Source organism: Eschrichtius robustus, chromosome 5 (assembly GCF_028021215.1).
Source record: "Eschrichtius robustus isolate mEscRob2 chromosome 5, mEscRob2.pri, whole genome shotgun sequence".
In the NCBI taxonomy this organism is placed as follows: domain Eukaryota; kingdom Metazoa; phylum Chordata; class Mammalia; order Artiodactyla; family Eschrichtiidae; genus Eschrichtius; species Eschrichtius robustus.
In genome coordinates, this window is record NC_090828.1 from 25,059,418 (window position 1) to 25,079,113 (window position 19,696).

General features: G+C 34.1%; 1 protein-coding gene and 1 pseudogene across 1 annotated transcript in view; one reads left to right on the plus strand and one right to left on the minus strand.

Annotated features, from left to right (window-relative positions):
• The window catches only part of ERBB4 (erb-b2 receptor tyrosine kinase 4), a 1,107,258-nt gene that overhangs the window by 353,261 nt on the left and 734,301 nt on the right, over positions 1-19,696 (plus strand). The window lies entirely within an intron of this gene.
• LOC137765489 (NAD-dependent protein deacetylase sirtuin-7 pseudogene) lies at positions 1,522-5,667 on the minus strand (annotated as a pseudogene).

Here is a 19,696-nt window from a genome sequence, read left to right on the forward strand (position 1 = left end):
TTGGGTAGTGTGGGTGTTTTAACAATATTAATTATTCTAATCCATGAGCGTGGAATATCTTTACATTAATTTGAGTCTTTTTCGATTTCTTCATCAATGTCTTACAGTTTTCAGTAAACAGGTTTTTCACCACCTTGGTTAAATTTATTCCTAGGTATTTTATTCTTTTTGCTGCAATTATAAATGGGATTGTTTTCTTTTTTTTTTTTAATATTTATTTATTTATTTTATGTATTTATTTTTATTTTTGGCTGCATCGGGTCTTCGTTGCAACATGCAGGGCGGGATGTTTTAGTTGCAGCGCACGGGTTCTTCATTGCAGCGCGTGGACTTCTCTCTAGTTGTGGTGCATGGGTTTTCTTCCCTAATTGTGGCACGTGGGCTCTGTAGTTGTGGTGTGTAGGTTCTGTAGTTTGTGGCACTCGGGCTCACTAGTTGTGGCACGTGGGCTTAGTTGCCCCGCGACATGTGGGATCTTAGTTCCCCGACCAGGGATCGAACCCGCATCCCCTGCGTTGGAAGGCGGATTCTTTACCACTGGACCACCAGGGAAGTCCCGGGATTGTTTTCTTAATTTCTCTTTCTGATAATTTATTATTGGTGTATAGAAATACAACTGATTTTTATATATTGATCTTGTCTCCTGCAACTTTACTGAATTTGTTGATTAGTTCTACTTTTTGGTTTTTTTTTGTGTGGAGTCTTTAGTGTTTTCTCTACATGCAGTATTATGTCATCTGCAAATAGAGACAGTTTTAGTTCTTCCTTTCCAATTTAGATTTCTTTTGTTTCTTTGAGTTGCCTAATTGCTCCGGCTCATAATTCCAGTACTATGTTGAATAAAAGTGGCAAGAGTGTACATCCTTTCTTTTTCCTTATCTTGGAGGAAAAGCTTCCAGCTTTTCACCATTGAAAATGATATTAACTGCAGGCTTGTCATATGGCTTTTATTATGTTGAAGTATTCCCTCTATACCCAGCTTGGTATAGAGAGGTATGTTCTACACTTTTTTTTTCTGACAGTGCAGAAATGTTTAAGAAGAATAGAAAGACCTGCTTAGAGCCAAGACTCAAAACCAACCCTTTGTCACATACCAAATACAGAAAATAATTTTCTATAAAGTTAACATTTTTAGTAAGAAGTAGTAGAAATAACATTGAAGTTCCTGAGACTAGCCTGGTGAATGATTAATGTGCTCCTCTTGACCAGCCAGGTCTGGAATAACCTCCTGTGTTCTCTTCTCACAGAAAGGTGTCACAGCTACCTCCTTTTATAGAGCCTACACAGGTGGGAAGTGTCTTCAACAGTCAAACCAATATCAGAGGACAATCACAGCAGTGCAACGGGTTTCTCTACAAGCAGAGACAAATGACTTAAAACATCACAATGGTAGTGTCACCCCCAAAGATTTCTTAGTAGATCCCATGAGGGCAACCCTGGCCTTCAAGATAATACTTGCCTGTGAGTGAGAGTTCTGCTCATGTGGAAATTGCCCATTGTTTTTCTTCATCAAACATGAGGTTATGTTACTTTCTTCCTTTTTGTGCATTTGGTGCAGCTCCTGCCAAACTAGCTCCCTAGAACGGGGGCTGAGTCAGGTGAGGGGTCCTGTTCCCCAGGCAGAGCCTCCTCTCTGCTTCTGTACGACTTCTTCTTCATCCACATACAGGGCAGTTGCCAGGCAGAAGATGGAGTTTTGCCACCTGCTGTAGAAGGAGATCTCCAGGCTCAGCTTGTCCAAGAGAGCTGCATGATGTCATCGCATTTCCCATGGAGTTTCAGGGCAGCCCAGTCATCCTTCAGGGTCCACTGAAAGTTCACAATATAGAGCATTGATCTCCAGCTAGGAGGCTTAGTCATACCCTAGAGGCAAGGATATATTTTTAGAATCTTTAAGCTGGAAACTAAACACAGGACTGTGTCTGCCTTGCTGCAGTGTTGGTTGCCAACTCTGAGTTTGGAGGCTTCCCCGGGGCCCCCCTATTCCCAAAGTGCACAATTGTGCCCCAGAGCTGGGAATCACACTTGTGGCAGACCCAGACTGTCTGGTATCAATGGAGGGCAGTGACAAACTGGGTGTAGAGGGAATGTACCTCAACATAATACAAGAAGAAATCTACTTCCAGACTATAACATAGAAACCCTGTATGAGTTTCTATCCGTAGCAGTCCTTCTCAAACTCTTTCAGAAATAGAAGAGGAGGGAACATTTCCAAACTAATTTAGCAAGGCCAGCATTTCCCTGATCCAAATCCAGACAAGTACACCACAAGAAAATTATAGGCTAATATCCCTGGTGAACATAGATGCTAAAATCCTCAACAAAATATTAGCAAAACAAATTCAACAATACATTAAAAGGATCATTCACCATGACCAAGTGAAATTTATTCCAGGGATACAAGGATGGTTCAACATCTACAAATCAATCAATACAATATACCACGTTAATAAAATAAAGGATAAAACTTATACGATAATTTCAATAGATGCAGGAAAAGCATTTGACAGAATTCAACACTGATTCATGAAAAAACTCTCAAAAAACTGAATTCTTTGTTGATAGGCCACTTCCATGGCCTTCTGGTCTGGAGACCTTATTTGAAGTTCTGAGGAGAACAGTTAATACTTAAAATGGAAAGCAATTAAACAGCCTATAGATTTTACTAAATATGGTTATGAAGTTACAGCATCAAGCAAGTTGGAGGCTAGTGATTACCCCTATCATCCTGTTTTTGTTTTTAACTTTTTATTTTATATTGGAGTATAATTGATTAACAATATTGTGATAGTTTCAGGTGTACAGCAAAGTGATTTAGTTGTACATATACATGTATCTATTCTTTTTCAAATTCTTTTCCCATTTAGGTTGTTACATAATATTGAGCAGAATTCCCTGTGCTATATGCTAGGTCCTTGTTGGTTATTCATTTTAAATATAGCAGTATGTACATGTCAATCCCAAACTCCCAATCTGTCCCTCCCTGCCCTTCCCCTCCTATCATCCTGCTTTAAGGAAATCTTGCCATTTGCTCAGCAAAATTATATTTACTTGAGAAATTGAATGAATGCACTTATATTTGTATTTTTCACACAATTACTCTAGGCTTTTACTCATATCAGTTGCTAGAAAAATATAAACATTTTCAAATTATGCAGGCCCCATGTCAGTCTTCGGGATAATATGAGAGGGCTTTGCACCATTCCAGCATCTTTCATCTGTTCCTGTAAATACATAAAATCGACTTTTAAAACTGCTCTCTTATGATCGTACAACTCATTAGAGTTCCCGTTGAATTTCTACTCATTTCTGAGACTACAGTTCATCACTAAGCCCTCATGCATAGAATGTGGAACTATTACTGTTTGTACCCCCATTCTCGTCCACAAGTGTGTTTTATTAATTCATTCAATGAGTGAATCATGAATACGGTATTATAAAGTATCAACTATATGCCTGGCTCTTAGCTAATCACTACAGACAGAGTGATCAGGAAGATACAGTCACGGTCTTTCAGAGAAGGCCGATATTAATTGCAACTGAGAATGTTAAGTATTCAGCAGCGCAAGGTGCTAGGTAAGAAATTGTCACGAGCACCTGCATTTGAGTATGTGTGTATGGTGTGTGTGTGTGTTTGTCCTCTCCAGGGAAGGCTTCTACCGGAAGTAGTGCTTAAATGGATATTTGAGGGATGAATGGAAGTTTGGTAAAGATTAGAGGAAGGGATACTCGTAGAAGCTACAGTTAGTACAAGCAGTAACTGATGATGGCCTAGAGTGACGTAAAGAAGGTGGAATAAAGAAGTGAATGAGAATAAGTGTAAGGCCTTCAAAGAATGTCGATTATGTCCTTATAGCCACAGTCTAAATGAGCTTTCTGAGACAATTACTTTTTTCCTACGCTTACCTTCCTTCCTATTCTATCTCTATGCTCACAATCTGATGCTGAAAAACAATTTGGGTCATTCAAGTAAGAGGCATGGCAAACAGGCTGTTTGCTTGGTTTACTGAGGGGAGAGATGTCTTCTCTTCAGTCTGGAGTATTGAGTGGGAAACAGCAAACTTATTGACCCATAAAATTCCCTTACCACCATTTAGTATCTCTAAAAGAAAACAGTGTGCATTTAGTAGGACAAACTCTTGTTATTAAAAAAAAAATTACGTTGAAAACCAACTATTAATTTTAATATGGGCGATATTGATTTCATTTAGAATCATACTCAATATTTCATTATTCATTAGGAAAGAAGATGTCCAGTACAAAATGATAAATAGATTGAGAGGTTGCAATGAAGCAACCTCTGGAAGCTGGAAGTGCAAGATAAATATGCCAGTATGGTTGCTTTCTGGTGAAAGTTCTCTTCCTGGCTTCTTGTAGTCTTTCTTATTGTTGTGTCCTCACATGGTGGAGAGAGAGAGAGGAAGGGCTCTCTCTCTGGTGTGTTTTTTTATAAAATCACTATTCTAAGGGATCTAATTCTAAGGGATCAGGGCCCCGCCATAATGACCTCATTTAATCTGTTACTTCCTTATACTCCTTATAGGCCTGTGTCCAAATACAGTCACATTGAGGGGTTAGGGCTTCAGCATATGACTACTGGGGAGGGAGAGGCCAATTTGGTCCATAGCACCAATAATAAGTGAGAAAGTCAGAGTTTCAAAAAGTGGTTATAATAACAGCTGTACTCTCTGAACCTTTAGTTTCTACTGCATTCCTAAAAGTAAATGGGAAAAAAGTACTTGCTATAGAATATTGGGGAAATATCATAAAACACTCTTTTCTCTAAGGTAGCAGGAAAAATAAAATTTATAATACATTTTGGGAAAATATATTTAGCGTAGCCATTTTCACAATGACTTTGTAACAGTTTCTTTTGATATCAAAGAAATAGCATATGCACACTAAGATGAAAAGTGTAATATGCATTTTAAAATGGTTATGTTTAATATCTCAACATATAGTCTGTATTGTTATTAAATAAGGAAAATTTTCATATGCAGAAAATACAGAGAATTCATCTAAGTTGAACATTTCACGTGTCTGTGAAAACAATTTTATTTTCATAGAAAGGATTATGAATCTTCATGTAAAGAAATTATGGGGTCAGAAAGTCTCCAATATAGCACAGATGCTATTAAAGTTAAGAAAATGGAAACATCTAAAATGCTTATTGTATGTTCTGATATACATGTGGATTTAAATTTAATCCAATAAAATACATCAGGAGAGTGTTTTTCTGAGTTAAAAATTATTTTGAAACTCTAATTCCATAGTTTCCTTGAAGTATAAAAGAATGAAAATGAATAAAGTTCCTTAAGCTATATATTTAGTTACTTATTGTTCATCTAATTAAGAAATTATGATATAGAAAAATACATACATATATATATATATATATATATATATATATATATATATATATACATATTTCCCCCTTAGATAAGCAGTTATCAGCATGTAATGCCAGAAGTGTTATAGTATTGTTCAGAGTGATACAACTGTTAACTGGCATATTTTGGCAGTTTCTCTTTAAGATGTCTATCTCCTTCCCTGATAAACTCAGTAAGCAGTAAAGCTCACCTTCTTAGTGTTTTGAGTTCTCACTGCCTCCAACCATCCAATAACACTCTCAAGATCTCCATATGAAATCCGTTTCTCATGCTGCATTTCAAGACTAGTGAAGTGTCTTCCTTATCAACATTATTCCTTTCCTCTTCTTCTAAATCTCAATTGTATCCTATTCCAGTATAAGCTCTTGCCTTAGCCATTTTTATACATTTCAAAATTTGTCTCTCCTTTTCCAGGTTTCTTTTCTTCTATGAAATCTTCCTCCAAGATAATTAAGCATATTATATAATATGTTATAGTAGTATGTACCAAGGAGAAAAACCAATGAGAGAGTATCCTGGAATTTTAAATAAGGTGATACGTGGAAGGCTTCACTGAAAAAGTGACTTTTGAATGAAAGCCTAAAGAAAGAGAAGGAATTAGCCTTGCAGATATGAGAGGGAAGCACAATCCAGGCAGAGGGAACAGCGGACGGAGATGCTAAGTCAGAAACATGCCTGGCATGTACAAGAGACTCATCTTTAACCAGTTCTTTTTTTCTGTTTTCAAGCTTTGTAAATATTCTTTAAATAAGGGAGATATAGACCCTAAGAGAAGAGATCATATAGCATAAAATAAGTAAATATTTAAATCCTCTCAGGACTTCCCTGGTGGCGCAGTGGTTAAGAATCTGCCTGCCAATGCAGGGGACACGGGTTCGAGCCCTGGTCCGGGAAGATCCCACATGCTGCGGAGCAACAAAGCCCGTGCGCCACAACTACTAAGCCTGAGCCCTAGAGCCCACAAGCCACAACTACTGAGTGCATGTGCCACAGCTACTGAAGTCTGCGCGCCTAGAGCCCGTGTTCCACAACAAGAGAAGCCACCGCAATGAGAACCTCGTGCACTGCAATGAAGAGTAGCCCCCACTCGCCACAACTAGAGAAAGCCCACGTGCAACAACGGAGACCCACCACAGCCAAAAATAAAAAATAAATAAATAAATAAATAAATCCTTTCATCAAGTAGCTACTTTTTTGCAATATTGTTTACAATAATATGTATTAACCTCTGAACCTCAGTTTTAAAGAAGTGTATGCTTTTGATTAGTACAGTCTGATTTAATCTTTCACCTAATTGTTTAAATTTCAAAAAAAGGTAAAACTATTCATAAAGTCATATACATTCTAGAAAAGAATGGCAGGATGAAAGAAAGGAACTTACACTTCCTTATATGACACAAAGTTAGGTTCTAGTCTAAACTCTTTGAGTAGATGACCTCCTCTGTTAGATAAAATTCTGTCTCCTTTAAGCAGGTAAAATTCTATCCATTTTATAGATGAGATTAGATGTAAAAAGTTCAAGTAACTTGTCTAGATCAGAAAAGTAATAAATTGCAAGACTCAGTCTGTCATATTACAAAGTCTATGCTGTTTTATAACTATGTAATTTGTTTATGACAATATATATAAGCAGTCTTATCCCAAAGAATCCCTAAAAAATGTTTCAGGTCTTAAACTTGTTCTTGTTATCCTATATTTAATATAGCATGAATAACATTAACAAACTTAGATCTGATTCCACTTCAGTTGAAATAATGTTTCATGATTCTTTGAGTTCATAACTCATATGTTTTATAGCACATGGTTAAAGACAAATTAATTTCCCTTCTTTCATATATTATCATATGGGGACAGATGCTACTGTTTCAAATACATAGCATTGTTCACTGGAAAACAAACAGATTATTCCATTAATTGAAAAAGTCTTTTTAATATAAATCATGATCTACTGTCATTGTTCAAATTGACTCCACTGTCTTTTATCTCTTTCATGTGACTGAATCGGCTACATTTCTCTTATTCTAGCTCTTATCACAAGGATTTTTTATGGCAATCTTTTATTCTTGAGAAAAGTTTTATTATACCATCACTGATCATTTTAATAGGAACAGAATGAAAGAATTTGAAGAGATTACTTTTCTAGAATATGTTTATACCCAATTCCATTTTAGAAACTCTTGCAGAATAAGCATTTATAAATATCACTGTACTTAATTGTACTTATGAAAATCTTATTAAAGAGTTTTTTTCAGTACTTGTCAGAAAAAAATACGTGGTGAATTGCAAACCATAGTTTGCATGATCATGCTACTTATTCTTTAAAACTGTAATAAAAAAACTTTTAAGAACAGAACATAGAGATAGTTCATAATGCATGTGGGTGAAAGTATGTGGCATTAGGTATAAGCCATCCTCAGTTATTTGTTTCCTTTTTAAAATTTAATGTATAACATAAAAAGTTCACTGCCAAATACATGTAGTGCCTCATTTAATCCCATGCAATAATTACAAACATAAAACCATTTTATAACTGTATCTAAGTAATTTGCTTAAGGACACAGAGTCAGAAGGGCAATCCTAAGATGTGAACCCAGACACTTTGACTGATATCCCTCTCTTAAGCATTATTTGACTACCTCCAATTACCCCTCTCCCTGGCTTGTGTCAGACCCTGTGCTAGGTGCTGAGGTTGCACTGGTATATACGATAGCTGTGCGATAACTGGCCAGGGTTATACTGACAGCCTGTTACCGTAAAATAGGTCTGTGGAATCAGGACCATATGAAAACTGAATGAATTTGCAAATCATTAGTTCAGTGCTGTAACCAACAAACTTATGAGAAGTCAGAACCACTGATTATAAAAATATGAAAAAAAATTATCATGGGTATGGTAGGAACTCATAAGAGGAAATTCTCTCTCATACATTAGGAGTCTTGAAGAAACTAGAACAGTCTTTCCTCTTGGGCTTTAGGAGTAGTATTCATGAAACTCTTTAACAACGACATTTGACATCAGATTAAAGTGTTAAATAACCAACTCAGTTTCAAAAAAATTCTAACCATATATTTTGATGTTAAAAAGTGGTTATTGATGTCTTATGAATAACTGTCTATTCTAACTTTTTGATTCATGTTGCTATCAAATTGGGTTTTTCAATAAGAGAAGACAATGCCATTTGTTACTACTGACATGTAACGAGGCTTATGACAAATAAAAAATGTGGTATTTGATAACTGAATGGAGTTAGTTTGCGGGCATTGGTTTAAATTTCAACATCTGAGGATTTTTTTGAATTCAGAAGGTAAATGGCACAGTTTTCACTAACAAGATAAAAAATGATAATTTAAAATTAGAACTTGCTTAAAATAATTTATATTTGCATTATAAGGTGATTTTCTGTTGTTGACTGAGAAAGAGAAATTTCAAAAACCTGTAGTTTTTCTTCTGCTTTGGCTAGAAATAAAGGTAGAAGTACAAATACGGAGACCTGATTTGTGTAAAATTTTAGAAATAAATGATATTCTGGGAGAGACAGAAAGGTTTAGAATTGTGTTCCCATTGGTGGCTGATGTTATCTCTGGAAGCCAATCTTAGATACTTATAGTCAAGGGAGACTTTGATTAACATTTCTTTATCCAAGCACAGCCAAACAGAATGGAAAAATCATATATTTGGTTTAGAAACAAAACAGTTAACATTTTGTAAAAAAAAAAAAAAATTAGAAAGAAAAAAATGATAGAGTCTTTTGCTTCATTTGGAGGACAATTTCTAATTATTAATGTGAAAAAATAATTTACTTTACCAGTAATAGAATCCTTAGTAATTAGAAGGCAAAATACTCCAAAGATGAGATATCATTGTTTGTAAAATCAGTTACTAACTTACTTTGTAAAAATAGAAAAAAATAGATCTGAATAGATTTTATAGATTGCTTAATTTATGCAAGTTTTAAAACATTAAAACTTGACGTTTTATGTTGATAATCATTATCATTTTAGAGATTTATGTTTGGCTAACCTTTGATAAATCAGGTAATATTTAACTATCCAAAAGGATGAATAATAAAACAAATAATCTTTCAATAATGTGACTGGCCTTTTGAATGTCACTGGTCATTTATTTAGAAAGAATTTCTTACTTTCCCCAAACTCATTTTTCCATTTCCTGATAGTAGGCAGGATTGGAGACTAAGATAATGATATCTTTCTGTGACCTGAGTGACATATAAAGTTCAGAAATATCCAGCTGGTTCATTAGTGATTTATTACCTTCTTCCAAACAGATATGAAGTGGACGGAGACTAGATTGAATTAATAACGTGTCTAGGCTCTGAGATTTCAGGAAGGATTTTAATTACTAGTGTGTTGTTTTCATGGGTGCCAATGTGGTCTGTGATGTCAAAATGTGCACAATGTTTTCATATTTTCCAAAGTAACAGAGTGGTTTGTTAAAAGTTGTTGAGATCATGTCATTCCTCTTTTCAAACTTTCCCAGTGCCTTCCATCTCATACACAAAAGTCAAAATCTTTGCAGAGGTCTCCAAGTTCCTATGACACCCACACTCCATTATGTTTTTGAGTTCATTTCTTTTTTTTTTTTTTTTTAAACTTTTTTTGGGTTTAGTTGTTTAGTTATTTATTTATGGCTGTGTTGGGTCTTCGTTTCTGTGCGAGGGCTTTTTCTAGTTGCGGCAAGTGGGGGCCACTCTTCATCGCGGTGCGCGGGCCTCTCATTATCGCGGCCTCTCTTCTTGCGGAGCACAGGCTCCAGACGCGCAGGCTCAGCAGTTGTGGCTCACAGGCCCAGTTGCTCCGCGGCATGTGGGATCTTCCCAGACCAGGGCTCGAACCCGCGTCCCCTGCATTGGCAGGCAGACTCTCAACCACTGCGCCACCAGGGAAGTCCCTGAGTTCATTTCTTATTGCCTTTCCTCCTCCTTCACTCACCTCCAGCTGTAGCAGCCTAATCATTGATTTTTTGAACAAACCAACCTTGTTTCTGCCTGAAGGTCTTTACTTGCTGTTCCCTTGGTGTGGATTGTGCTTCTCTCTCAAACACCTGTAAGAATAATTTGCCTCTTGCTTTAGGTTTTTACTCAAAAGCTACTTTCCCAGTGAGGCCTTCCCTATGCCACCTTATTTAAAATTTCAACCCATATTCCTCTTCTCTCATTTTTCCTCCTTAGTATATATTACTATATCATACTATATAATGTGTGTATTTATCTTTTATTTTCATCTATCTCCCTAGATGTAAGCTTCTTAAGATCAGGGATTTCTGACTTGCTTGTTCACTTTTGTATCCTCTGTGTCTGGCACATTGGTAGATGCTCAGTTAATAATTTATATAAAATTATTTATATATATAATTTATATAATGAAATAAAATGAATTTCTGTGAATAATTTATATAAAATTAGTGTTTTATTGTTATTAATATAATATTATTAGTATAATAGCTGGTATATATAAAAAGAGTTTAACCAGAAATTAGTCTACATAAAACCAATAATTTTAACTGATATTTTACTTAACTGATCATTCATCTTGTTTTAAAAAATATGCCTGCTCCATGTTTAAGGATCATATTTCTGATATAGATCTAGCCTATAGTGAAATTAGCCTTGTTACTATTACCTTATTACATTGATTTATATGGTATTGTTTAGATGAACTTAATTCATATATTTAAATATTTCAGTATCAAAATATATCCTCAGTGCCTAGTATGTGTGTAGTATATAGCAGGTCCTGAATACATATTTATTGAATCGATGAATGGATGAATGTAGAAATGATACATATGCACTTTTGATAAACCAAAGAAAATTAATATCACTGATAAAAGCACCACCATTTTAAATAAAATTACATGCTCATTTAAATGAAGAGAGGTATAATGAAGTATTTGTTTAAATGAGTTTACCACATTTCAAAGGCAATTTATAGTACAATTCTAACTTTGTAACCAAATTAATATTCATTTGACAAACATTTCTTGAGTGTTGCTATCATTGTCTAGAAAATAGGATGAATAAGGTTGAGTCTTTCCCCTATGATCTTTCTCTTCTCAATCTTCCACTTTCTTTCTCTCATACACACACATAAATGCACATATGCAAACATACTCACACATGATAAGTGCCAACAAAACAAAAAGATAACAGGAATGTGTAATAAAGATATATGATTGTTAACATACGGTACACATGACAGTTTCACAAAAGAGGCAGACACTCAAATAAACCATTGCTTTCTGGACAGCAAGCCAAAATATTGGGGGGTACTGTAGGCTGTTCTAGCATAGTGTCAGGATAAAATGATTAATGCATAAGAAAAATCATTCCCTTTAGATGAATTTTAAAATATAGAACGTGCTTCAGAAACTCTGATTTACTTTTTTAATGAAGGAAATATTTTGACATAGTTATCTTCAGAATGAAGCAATACTATTATAAAAATATTAAGAATAAAAAGCCAATTTTAGCCAGTTAAAAGTCTTACATGTTTCTCATCATTTCTGAAAATATTTATTGATTAAATCAATAATGAAAAAATCCAACCTGGGTACACCTTATTACCACAATCCAGGATGCCATACAGAGAAGCACAGGCTCCACTTAACATGTTCAGTCAGCCCAAGCTGTGTTAGAATTGGGGCTAAAATAAACACTCCTAAAATGTGTTAAAATATTGTAATATATTTAGAGCAGATTTCATGTAAAGAGGAAAACAGCATGCTCCACTGATTTTTATGTGTTTTTAAAGGTAATTTAACATCATTATGGTTGCATGCTAATATGTTCATAGGAAAGAGAGAAAATAATCAACAAGTATGGGGTAATTAATCATAAGGGTAAGTTATAAAAGAAGGAAAACTTGGATAATTAAATTTTAAATGAACTTCCTCAATATCTAATTCTGAGAAAAGAGAAACGTATGTGTATGCATCTGAATTTTTGTTAGTTTTCCTTCCAGCTTGAATTCAAAAGAGTTGACATTTTTGCAAATTCTTCCTGGAAATGTATTTGGCAAGTGCTACTTTCAAACTTAGAAACAAATACTGCCCTACTGACTGATTGATTCCTTGGTCCAGGTTTATAAAATCACTCTGGAACAGACCATATTTAACACGAATCATAGGTTTGTGTGATGCTAATTAATTAGTCATATGATACTAAGTAGTTAGCACCCCTCAATTGCTCAAGTGAACATATTTCTTTTTGGATCTTCCTGCAGAGGAAATGCACTATTCTCTTTTTGGAAGAGTATATCAGTAATTCAAAATTAATTTTGAATTTGTTTGCTTCTAACTTCAACAAACTCTTTTTGACCTACAAGTATTGCAAAGTTGATAGCCAGTGGTCTGATTAGCGCTATTATTATATTTATTAGGCAAACACTTTTAAGCCAGACAATGTTCCAAACTCTCTACAAATATTAGCTTATCTAAACCTCACAATAACTCTACAATGTAGGTGCTACTACAAACTTTAATTAATACAACTTTCATATTAAGTAGTATTGAAACTTATTCATACTATAAATGAAAATAACCAATAGTCTTAAAAGTTTTTCCATGTTAACTTTCTGAAAAATTTCACAGAAACCTTCAGATAAAAATTTTCAGGCGAAAAAGATGAAACAGTTTTCTAAAGATACATTTAGAACCAAATATTAGGGAAGACTTTAGCAGTTTACATATATGACTTTTCCTATCTGTCTACATATTCCTTTCCCCTTATGTCCCTTAAAGGGATTGGTTGATTTGCCACTGAGTGTATCTGTGCAGCTTAATCTCCCCAAGGTGGGATGAAATTAAATAGATCTTTTCTATTTTGTGTAGTGTAGAAGAAAGGGGGCTTTGTTAAACTGAGACCATCACCAGTGCCTGCGGTGAAATTAACGTTCTATAACTATTAGCTACCATGACCTTTTGAAGAATTTTAAACAAGGCAAGTCCAGATAACTGAGCATCTTCAATAAACTTTTTGTTTTGTTAAAAATTCTTCAGTTCCAGTCATCTATTACCTTAACATATCTGCAAATAGTTTAACTACATAAATTACTATTTGACTCTGTCCTGATGTCAACTAATATCTTTTCTTATTTCACTGGACTGACTATGCTAGGGACATAGCTCAGACTGGCATTCAGTAAATTCTGACCAGTTTTTTGGCTGTCCCTAGAGTCTCTTGGACCAGAAGATCAGTAAATATTCCATATTTTTTTGGTATAAGAAAATCTGAGTTGGTTAGTGCTAATTGCTCATCCCTAATAATTTAAAAAATGGAAATTTCTGGTTGGCACTTTCATGAGCAGCCTTGAGGAACCCTACAAGTCTGAAGTATAGCTGATAACTCAGATAAGGCTGGTTTTAAAAGGTAGGCCAGGCTCTCTATAATGCTTTATGGTCTTAAATATTATCTGTGTGTGTACTGGCAGGTAGCTTAAGAAAGCTATGTAATCTGAATAACTTTGATTTAGGTGGTCTCTCCTCTGTGACCATAAAAACAAGGCTCATAAGCACGAGAGACTCCAAAGTTTGTTATGTACCCATGTCAAATCCCGTTAAATAATTATGTTCTTGGATTTGGGTAACTTACATAGTCCTGTCAGTATATAAAGTCTCTAATAAGGTTCATTCATTCATTCAAATTTTAATGTAATATGTACTGTGCAATATACTAGAGGTTAAAAAATAATGAATAGAACAATGTGTAGAAAAATAAACAGAAAATTAAAATACTTATTTGTGATTAGTAATGAGTTAATAGCTGTAAGTAGTTTGGGGTCACTGGGTAAGGTAAAATTATACAAACAAATTTTTTTTCAAACACATGCTGGTGAGAATGTGGGGAAATTGGAACCCTTGTGAATTTCTGGTAGGAATGTAAAATGTTATAGCCATTGTGAAAAACAGTATGGTGGTTCCTTAAAAAATTAAACATAGAATTACTGTGTGATCTATCAATTCCACTTCTGGGTATATACCCAAAGAAGTTGAAATCAGGGATTTGAACAGATATTTTTACATTAATGTTCATAGCAGCATTATTCACAATTGCCAGAAGAACATTGATGGATGAATGCATAAACAAAATGTGGTGTATGGATACAATGGAATATTATTCAGTCTTAAAAAGGAATCAAATTCTGACACATGCTAAAACATAGATGAATCTTGAAGACATTATGCTAAGTGAAGTAAGCTAGTCACAAAATGACAAATATTACATGATTTGCTTATATGAGATCCCTAGAATAGTCAAATTCAGAGGCAGAAAATAGAATGGTAGTTGCAGGGGGCTGAGGGGCAGGAAGAATGGGGAGTTGTTGTTTAATTGATACATAGTGTCAGTTTGGGAAGTTGAAAAACTTCTGGAGATGGATGGTGGTGACGATTTCACAACAATGTAAATGTGCTTAGTGCCACTTAACGCCACTTAACTGTACACCAAAAAATGGTTAAAATGGTAAGTTTTATGTTATGTATATTTTGACACAGTAAAATAACTTACCTATTAAAAAAATAGAACATTTTCAAAAAGGTAATAGTACTATCTTCAATCAGTCACAGTAGTACAATGGGAATTTTTCCTTTTAATAAGGGATTTTTTCTATAAATTAAACATTCTTATAGGAGCATTCCTTCTATAAGTTAGAACATATATTGTTATGATTTGTGTCTATTTGCTGAACTATCATAAGAGTCCTCTTACCAAATATCTTAACCATTAAGCAACTTCATAGTTTGAGTCTTGAGAACACCTGTCTTAAATAGGTGAAAATAAAAATTAAAAAGTTTATCCATCAAATGTATATTTTCCCACTTAAAATTCTCTTATTATAGTTGCAAGTTTAATAAAAATTTTCAAGTTATAATTTAAAGAACTGAATATGAATTTTAGAGTGTGCTCACTTTTCTATAGACCCTTAGAAAACACTACTTAACTGTATAGTTTCAGAGACTTAAGTGAACATAAATTTCTAACTCAGCTTTTTATAAAGAGAAATAGCTTTAAACAAACAAAGCGATACAAAATCTGGAATAAAGACACAGTGGCATCTGTGAAATTGTCAGACTTATTATGGGCAATTTCCCTAAGTACTTCTAGGCCCTATAGACAGAAAACTTAGGTTGAAATCAATGCTCTGTGTTTATGGTACTAGCCATACAATTTTTTTTTTTAACATCTTTATTGGAGTATAATTGCTTTACAGTGGTGTGTTAGTTTCTGCTGTATAACAAAGTGAATCAGCTATACATATACATACATCCCCATATCTCCTCCCTCTTGCGTCTCCCTCCCACAATCCCTATCCCACCCCCTAAGTCAGAAAGAGAAAAACAAATACCGTATACTAACACATATATGTGGAATCTAGCTATACAATTTTGGGTGAGATATTTATCAGTGTTAAACCTCAGTTTCCTTGTATATAAAATAGTAATGACATTACTTTTCTCATAGGTGTGTGGTTACTTTTCTCATAGGTGTGTGAGATGACCAAGTTCCACGATCATTTATTCAAAATTCTGAAATCCATAAAGCTTTAAAACTAACAGTTTTTTTTCTTTTTTTAAGTTGGCTCCAAAATTAATTTAGCAAAACACCTTACCTAAACTGACTTGAGACAATTTTTAGTCTTTATTGATCCCACTCATTGTGGCTTTTCATGTTTTACTGTGAATTATTAAACTGGTTAAATATGGGGTGCTGCTCAACCCAGATGGGGCATGACATAAAATGGTACATGCACTTGAATTACCTAAAATCCTAAACATATCTGGCTCTAAGGAATTGGGGTGAGGGATTGTGCATTTCTATACAGAAAACACTAAATAAAATACTTTGCACATATTCAGCCCTTAACTTAGCTATTATGATTATTAATTTGGGCGCTGGTAAGAACTTGAAGTTAGAAACCACACTATTTCATTTAAGATATGGTCAAAGGAGTCACTTGAATTGATGTAAAATGTGCCAGATGAGTAAACAGGTACTATTACCTAAAGATTAGTGCTTTTATGAGATTTCTGCTTCTTTCCTTACATACAATGTAAAATTGTATTGCATCATTTAAATTTTTCAGGCCAAATTGTTACAAACTACTGTATTAAAATTGCTTATATTAGTCTCACCTTTTTTTTTTTTTTTTTTTTTTTTTTGAAAATGGGGTCCAAGCAAGTCTGCCTCCAAATCCCATGATCTTACCCATTTTTTTTTTTAACTTTTGGGTTTGTTTGTTTGTTTGTTTGTTTATTTATTTATTTTAACTGTGTTGGGTCTTCGTTTCTGTGCGAGGGCTTTCTCTAGTTGCGGCAAGCGGGGGCCACTCTTCATCGCGGTGCGCGGGCCTCTCACCATCGCGGCCTCTCTTGTTGCGGAGCACAGGCTCCAGACGCGCAGGCTTAGTAATTGTGGCTCACGGGCCTAGCCGCTCTGCGGCATGTGGGATCCTCCCAGACCAGGGCTCGAACCCGTGTTCCCTGCATTGGCAGGCAGATTCTCAACCACTGCGTCACCAGGGAAGCCCAGTCTCACCTTTTAAAAGTTGAGTTCTATCAAAATAATTTTATTTTTGAATGCATATTTCTGGTTATGCATGATTGATTATCTTACAATTAAAAAAAAAAACAAAACTTTCCATTTTCTTGCCCTACCCTTACTTCTCAGCTGTGGCATAAAAGAATGAACACTGTGACTAGAGGGAATCAGGCATATTCAATTCCTTAGTTCTGGTCAGTTTGTTTCCTGGGTTACTTACAAGATGGGATGTAAACATTTTTGAAATGAGCTCTTGAAATACACTTTTTAAATATGATTTTTACAGATGAGATATGGAGAATGTTAAGCATGCATTTGTTTATTTTTATTTTATAAAGATAATGTTCATGAAAACAATAAAACTTATGAATTATGCTTGTATCATATCAAAAATTATGCCTTAGAGAATTTCTGTTATCTACTATAACCACTTCTATTTTTTGCTAAATTAGGAAGACTAAAATTATTTTATGAGAACCACAAGTATCTTTTTAAAAGCCATATGTTTCATTTAATTAATTTAATATTAAAAACAGCCTTATTTAAAAATTTGTAAGAAAAGTAGGACTTCTACTGATTTGTTATGTGACAAAGTATTAACAGCAGGCTAAGAAGTAAATAATTTTCAAGGCTTTTTTCTGAATCTGAGAATTTTTTTTGTTTTTCTTAGAATGTGGCACCTTTAGCAATGGTCAGCTGTCCAAGACAACTTACAAGTGATAACTATTGGTATTCAAAATCCTTTAAAATACTGACAAGCTGGTATTTGTAAGGGAGGGGACAAAACAAAGTTATATTACCAAATTTGTAATATATTCCGACAAGTGAGGACTCTGGTAATACCTACAATGAAATAATACTTGTTACAGTTAACGGTGAATTTTATGCAGTCATCTTTTTACACTATATAAAATTTTAAAAATTTAATTAGGATTTTACTGCAATGTAACATGCTGCAATATTTCAGCTTCTCAAAATAGTGTGTGGGCAACCTCTGAACTTCCTGTATTAAATTTTTAATGCATTTTCATTTTAGTATATCACAATAAATATGGCTTCTGTAAGTGAAATATAAAGTTTTTGTTTATTTTTTCATATTAATAATTCAGAGTCTTTATACCCCTAAAACCCTACACATTTTCTTTTCCATATAGCTAAATAGATGGAAAGTACACCATTTTGATATTCTTTTGAGAAGCATCACTTTTCTTTTAAAATCTGACTATGAAGGCTTTAAAAGCCTTCAGATATGCCAGCAAGAATATAATTAAAATTTTTTTTTCTTTAATTATTACATTAATTTTAAACAGTGCTGTCTCAGAGGATCATCATTTTAATTTCCCAGCCACATGTAACAATTAGATCTGTGCAATTATGACTTAAACAATGAACATTCTCAATAGGTTAATGTATTATTAAGCAACAGCTAACAGGTTGTATGATCCTAATGAGAAAGCCAGGTTGTATTGTCAGCACGTATTTGACACAAATGGTATATTGTTGCATTAGGGAAACAGTGACATGTGACACAGTATTGTCCCTGGAACAGAATATCCTAGTTTAATGCTACAGTCATTTAAAGGACAGAAAATAGTTTCTTGGCTTTTGTGTTCATTAAAGATAAATCTTGGGCTGCCTTGTAGGCCAAAATAAAACATTATTTTTGAAAGGAAACAAAGTGTATATATATATAAATTATTTCTCTTCACCTCTTCCCTAAAATTTTTTCTTCTTCCTAACACTTATGTTTCATAATTTAACTTTGTTCTTTTAAATTGTTCAGAATTTAGCAATTCTGTGTTATATTCTGTTCATCTTATAGATATGTGCTGATAAATCTTCAACATTTTTTAGCTTTTATTACTTTGCATGACTATAAAAAGTTAATAACAGATTTATATTTTATTAGCATTTGGGCTGCAGATGCAGGAGACATTTTAAATTCTAATTTAATGCACCTTTAAAGTCCTTTTTATTAGCCTGTTAATTCCCAGATGTACTGTTTTATTGAAATGTGCATTACATTTGTGCCATAGTCAAAACAGTGGTATAGATCTAGAATTGTAAGGAAAAAATATCTCTAGTAGTTGGATAAACTACACACTCAACAAAGTTTACTATAAACATTGTGGGCCCCTTGAAGTTGCAATAGTAATTACATATCTTTTAGTATTATAGACAAAGAATTACACATATACATAGTCATAGGTAAGAGATTTTATTGGTAGGTAAAAGTAAGACATTTAATATTTATGACAATTATTAAATTCCATTTTAAACATGAATTTTATTATATAGTTTCAGAAATATATATGCCTAGAAATCTAGATTCACTAATATGTAATAACAATACTTCCTTAAGAACTACAATCGTAGTGTTCTAAGAGGTCAATGCATTTCACATGAATGAAAACTTTTCTATGTGGTTTAATGTAATAAGGAAATGTGCATTTGTTATGCTCAAAGGCCAACCTGATTTTAGTATTTCTCTCACCAGAGCTCCTGAACCATTTTATGACTCTTGTTAGTATTCTGTGTATGACCCAGCAGGTGTCAAGATAGAGAAGATTGGGGAAACAGATAGTCCACCTCTAATTAAATACCAAACATCTCCCCCACCATTTTTATTTGCGTTTCCCCAAATGGGAAAGCAGATGGCATCACTTGAGCCTATGTAGTGACAACCACCTTTTAAAATTTCTGCTGAGATGGAAAAATGGTGACAATGCCAATTCAGCCGTTAACAGCTCAT